At 40.3% G+C, this 6,306-nt stretch overlaps 1 protein-coding gene across 7 annotated transcripts in view; it reads left to right on the forward strand.

Moving 5' to 3' along the window:
• The first annotated feature begins 3,105 nt into the window (after nt 1-3,105).
• The window catches only part of LOC147798132 (uncharacterized), a 104,226-nt gene continuing 101,025 nt past the window's right edge, over nt 3,106-6,306 (forward strand). For 3 of the 7 annotated variants that reach the window (XR_015426466.1, XR_015426468.1, XM_087141366.1), the window contains exons 1-3: nt 3,108-3,498; nt 4,098-4,204; nt 4,748-5,027. The gene's annotated coding sequence lies outside the window, so the exon portion shown is untranslated. Of the gene's footprint in view, nt 3,499-4,097; nt 4,205-4,747; nt 5,028-6,306 lie in introns of all 7 variants that reach the window. The other 4 variants (XR_015426465.1, XM_087141364.1, XR_015426469.1 and 1 more) reach the window with 3 other exon arrangements.

Genomic DNA, 6,306 nt, shown 5'->3' on the forward strand with positions numbered 1-6,306 from the left:
AATCTACCTTGTATGAAAAGAGTCATTCAACCAAGGGAGTATTTCACTGAAGCATGCTAATGCGGGATGGAAGTAAATTTAAAGAACACAGTGCTGTAATAGAGGTGATCATTGCTACGTAAATAATTCCCAAAAGTCCAATGAATAGGTGCATAGAGCGAGTAAACCAGTCATCCGCAGTTGCCTCAGAGAGGACTCTTTCAAAGCGAATTATTTTGCTTTACGCGCACAGATCAATGAGGGTGAGAATACGTAAGTCCAGCGTAAGGAACTGGAGCAGCGCGTCATTTTCGAACTTGAAATGCTGCATCCAGGGGAATGAATGTGGATTATTCCGCGTTCATTCAATTGAACTGAATCTGCTTGCCCTGAAGAAGGTACTCCGTTACCAAAAGCTCGGCAATCACATATTTCAGAGCACTGAGTTGATATTATATTCTTGTCGATATTCTGATCACGGTGCTACGCAGCCCTTCCATATCTCAATGAGGGTTTGGTGTCATCGAAATGAGCACATACATCCCTTAGGCTGTGTCCAGCACTCTTGTTGGTAATTTTTCTACACAAGTATCTTGACAGTGGATCATGTGCCATAACAATGTATGCTAACGACACAGCCCTCTCTGGGTTGATTTCTGAAATTTTGTGAGAGTGAAAACAGAGATAAAATACGCAAATTTATTTAATATTGTGACCAAATGCACATCTGATGTTTCATGTACAAAACCCAAGAAATGCTATTAGATTTCTGGAAGCAATAAACATTACCGAACCATACAAAATCAAACAATACGCCTGTTGAAGTCTTCCATGGGTTTAAATTCTTGGGGAGAATTAATTGTAAATAATAAACTAAACTGGAATACTAATTCCACATTTAAAAATTAATCGGTAAACTATCAAACTGATGGCTCTATTTAAAAGCGATTAAAAGTGTTCAATGTTAGCAACCAGATTTTAAAACTTTTCTTCAGAGGACTGTTTGTTCGAGTGTAATTTTCTGGTGCTCCGTTTGTTCGACTCTCTCTCGTCATGCAATCGAGGAAAATATAGCGAATAGGTTTATTGGTGCTGACTTTTATGGTATCCAGAAACAGCTCAGCCAGCTCAGTGTCATGTCACGACCAAATTCGGGGAAATACCGTATAGAGGGATTTCACATTAGCGCCGTCTGCGCATATCTGCATCGAAACCGAGGCTCTCTGTGTTGAACTTCCTCGCGCGCGCCCGCAGAGTCCACACAGTACAGTGGAGTATGCGGTTCGTAAGTGTGACGCTACTTCAGTTTAAACCACGCCCACCGCACAAGATACACGACCATCGCAGGTACGTTAGTGCACGGTCAAATGTCGTTATTTTTTCTTTTGATTTTACGTATTGAGTCATCCTAAAAGACTCTTCCACAAAAATTTGCAGCCTGAAAAGTATGAATTTAAGATAACTTAATGTATTTTGTGTCTTGAAGCCGACACATACAGCCTCGTTTTCAAACGCGGAAATGCGCAGATCGACGCTAAAAGCGTCGTATTGGGATCCCTCTTCTGTCTGATATAACTATCGGTGAGGGAACAATGTGAAATTGGGGTGGGGAGTTAATTTGTCAGACCATTTGGTTTAACATCAGCCACTAATTGACCGATCCATCATGCTCCGCCTCTTTGTGTTCTGACCAAGAATGGGGGCATGTGTGTGCCGGGCGAAGGGGGCACTTTGCTCCCGGTTTCACCACTAGCGGATGCAAATCATTCCCTCAACCCTTTCATTTTTCGGAACCTATCTAGACTTGACTGAAGTCGGTGTCTCTGTGACGTCTTCGTTTATGTTTTGGATACACATCATTACTTGTTTCGCGCCCTTTTGTGTCCACTTACAACTATGAGTTCAGTTCAGAAATCTCGACAATAACGAATCTGCCAGCCGTTTGTACATAGCGAATGGGCTCATCTACCAAAAGTGGTAGCAGCCAGTCACATTGCAGGACTTGTTTATATGTCGTTCATACCTGCAGTATAATTAACGAGTCTACAAGTCTAACTGCTTTGATGGGGTGGAAGGTCAGTGCAAGATCATGTCATTCATATGCAATTATGAATAATTACATATTACCGACGGGGGGGGGGGCGATTGGCTTATCTGTCAAGTCGATTGGACATACTGACTGGTGACGTATGACACATGTTGAACAATAAAGGCTATCATATGAGGGCGCCTTATAAGGATTACGCAAGTTACCGGGCTGAGTGCGACGACCCCACGCCAGTGGCGGGGTCTATAATTATGATCCATGCATAGAGCTGAGCACATATAGAAGTGTGACGTCATTTTGAACCAGAAAGGGAGTGCAAACGCGCTAATTCTCGTACTAATGCCCTCTTGTGTGTGACGTATTCACTTCGGAACTCTATTGAGCCACATTGGTGGGGAGTTTTCATTTTGTTGGTGCGATGCAACTGGCCCCGTGCATGATTTCATGGTCGTTATTGTGAGCCAGCGAAGAACAATTCCCAGTGAGAGATCCTGTCAAAGTATGGCGTCATCAGTACAGAAGTTTTCTCCCATGCATGCTATTTACCTTTATCATTAAGTATGGAAATGGCCTTACACACTTGAGATATATATGCAACTATACGTATGAAGCCAAACCACGATGTTGTGTTTGTATTGCGCATGCCCAATGTGTATTAGACTTATGTTGCAGCCGTTCATCGTTATATCAACAGTAAAAACACCATCTATTTGTGTGAATTGCCGTAGTCAAGCGGTTACGGCATAATGATTTGTGATGCATGGGGTGTGGGTTCGAATCATGGGTCGGAATTGTGGGTAGGGAGGTTTTTTTTAAAGGAAAATAAAGCCCCAATTTTTTGGAGCCTAATTTCACACGTGAAGTTTTTATGGTTGGTTGAGCATCTAGATGTCATGCATTGTGCATGGTTGTGAACAGTGGTTTGGCTTCATACGTGTGATTGCATATAAAGCTCAACACTTTCAAGCTTTTGAGTCTATTATCTAGCAAGAAATTGTCTCACTTATTTTCAACTGACAAACATCCAATTAACGATAACCATTAACCACTTTTTATCCCGAAACAGCCGTTTGGAATTGGTGTGGGCTGGAAGTAAGTCTAACCGCTCGTCTCACAGCATCTGTAACCATCCGCGTTAACAGAATGTAGTCCATACTTTGGATGACTATATGCTTCTTTTGGTTACAGTAAACTAGAATAACTTCATTATTACTTGGCGATTGAGAATAAGTTGTAGTCGCTGACGTTTGAGCGAACCATCTTCACCAGAAGCCTTAAGATTGGGGCATTGCTACAAGATATGAAAAACTGTGATAGTTGGACTATAAAGTTTGAGTTTATCGTCGCTGTGTAAACTTTATGCTTTGACACGTTCCTTTAGCACACCTTAAAAAGTCTGTTTTATGGGCAGCAACCGTCTCCTTATGCCAGAGAAACCTTGTGGAGGGGACAGTTAAGACAGTTGGCGACTGGTGAGTGGTACTGCCCTGACTAAATCTTGCCTAAGTTTGGATGAACGGCAGCATGTTCTTTGTGCATGTACTCACCGAGCTCGATTTTTTTCTTTCAAATACATATGCTGAGCTCAAACTTGAAAGAGGCATTGAAGTAAGCTATACGGCTGACAGGTAGTGGCACTGAACAGGGCGCTTTTGCAAAAACAGACAAATTTATTATCTCTTCGCCAACCACATGCCATGGCTGCTCAAGCGAAAGTGACCAGGAGTTTTCTCCAGAGCTACTAACATCTGAAGGTCACGCCAGTAACTAGTTCAAGGCATTAAATCACCGTGCAAACAACATATGCCGCTGTGATGTGCACACGGCGTCAGCGCGCTGTCGAGTAGTTAAGTTCCTCGTGGGTGACCTTTGACCTGCATGTGTACTCGACTCAGCTAGCTATCTTGCTGCGCGCGCAGCAAGATAGTGTAGTCTCCGCTGCAGTTGCGTCAGGCGTTTTGCGCACGGCTCGGCAGAATAATAGTTTTGGTAATATTTTATTAATTATTTGGTAATATTAATCGTTCGTGTATTTGAGCACATATTCTGTTGTTTTGTTGTATTACTGCAGCATTTGTATCACTGTGGCAGATCTTTTGCAAAGTGCCAGAAGCTGGGAGTGTAATCCTGAATGCGCTGCAGATAGCAAGTTTTCTGATCTGAAATGCTGCTTGTTGGGTAAGCCAAAACACATTTTGAACAAATTCCTTTTATTGTAATTTTATAAATTACTATTGCATTTAATTATTTTATAATCACTGAAATAGAACACATATACTTCTGTGTCATTGCAGGGCTTTACTTTAATCCCACACAGTGTTGGACGAACTTTATCCCGCCTCGCCGGGGGCATGATTTTGCCCTCACTTCTAATTGCTGATGATCAATAAATGTCAAATTTGAAAAACAAGCGTCTCCTGGATTCTAGGATTTTCTACCAACACCTGTTTGTGCAGATTTCGGACAACCACGTGCTTGGCCTCACGCCTCATGTATTTCATACATCATAAAACCCAATTGGACCTGAAAGTTATAGCTATGACGTTATTAGTCGATATCTGGAAGACAAAATTGAAAAAAAAAGTCTGAGACAAAATTACCACGAACTAAGTGTCCCTGTGCATTTGTTATGGGTCACTTGCGTATTTTGCCACCAAAAGATTTCTGTGCATGTGTGCATAAATTTGAATTATTAGTGAACTGATATCTTTTCCTGTCCAGGGGTTCCAAAAGTGCACCATCTGGGTTCAGCTTTCAGGCTCTCTTCTAATGTACATGCATGACAGGACACAAGCAACATTTATTTGCATGGAAGAAGACAACCTATATTTTCTCTAAAACCGGGAGGGAAAAACAAAGTAGACGTATGAAGTCCATCAGCAAGAGAACTCAAGGAGATTGACAAACTAAAGATATAATAATAGCAAGGCAGCGAAGACATTCCAGTAAATAAAACCAGTACTGAAGCTGAGACAGCATCTAGAAGACTAGACATGTGAAGGTAACTCCATGTAGATATCTTTCACCACAGTTCTGGTCTTATTTCCCTGTGTGGTGTTTATCATGCAGATGCATTTGCCAATATCACTTTTATTTGGAGCAGCATACCACCCAAAGAATACACAATTAATTAAATTTAGGGTCAAATGCATCTTTAATAAGGTGAAGTAAAAAAAAAACATGTTTCTTGTCCCCGCCTATTTCCTTTTTTCGGAGGCTGCCTGGATTTTTTTATTAGTTTTCATTTTAGAAAAATGCAGTAAAAAACACAGAAAAAGTCCACAAATTCATTGGAAAATAAATACTTGCAAAACAAGTGAGTTGAAGTTTTCAGTATAGACTCTGTCGGTCACTTTGTACACCACATAAATTGATGCAAGCAGTTTGAAATGCTGCATCAGTCAGTGAAGCCAATGACTAAGCCTAATTCACTCATTTCGAAAACACCCTGAGCTCAGGCTCAACCACATATTAAAATAAGTCTGGTTCCCGATCCCATTTTCATCGATGCATTCGGACTTAGAAAAATGCAAGGGAGGGGCAGGAAACAGTCAAGAGCGGCCAGTGTTTTCTGTCACGCATTCATGCATGCTCATGAAAAGCTTGAATCTTGTTTTGTTTGGTTTCATCAAAGCGCAAGTCAGCAAACTTTTGTCAAACGGTGATGGATACATTGTATGTCACAAGTCCCAAAGGGTAAAATCTTTGTTGTAGAAAAAATATAGACTTGCAAAAGTAAACCGACAAATGTTAAGAAAAACAAATTGCATCAAATATTTTTAATCAATCTTCATATGTTTATAAAAAAACACAAACACATTTTTATTTATAGCTTGGCGTGTACACTTATAGGTTTTTTGATTTTTTGATTTGGTGCTTGATTTTATCTGTAAAATTACTCATCAAAAATAAATCTTGACTTTTGGCGGTTAAAGCAAATGCATCAAAAACTGTTCATTGTAGACCAATACAACACGAAACGACACTGTAAATATGTTCAGTTGTTTTATCCAACTTGTCTTTCATTTTAACAAGTCTTTGAACAGTGGAAACACTAATGGTTGTAGGAAATTTTAAAATGGCGGCCATCTTGAAAAAAAAAGCCCCACTTCCTTCTTTTCTTAAAAAATCCGGACGAGAAATACATTTTTAAAAATTTTGCCTCACATTGCATGAAAGCTTCTAACAAGTTTTGTTTTTTATTAAAGACGTGAGCTCTGAGGTTATTTAGCTCTTTGATTTTGTGTTTGAATTATCACTCTATCATGTGCTCTGAATCC

The sequence above is a fragment of the Acanthaster planci genome, linkage group LG09 (genome assembly GCF_054643075.1).
Source record: "Acanthaster planci isolate LZ-2023a linkage group LG09, COTS_SCS, whole genome shotgun sequence".
Classification (NCBI taxonomy): domain Eukaryota; kingdom Metazoa; phylum Echinodermata; class Asteroidea; order Valvatida; family Acanthasteridae; genus Acanthaster; species Acanthaster planci.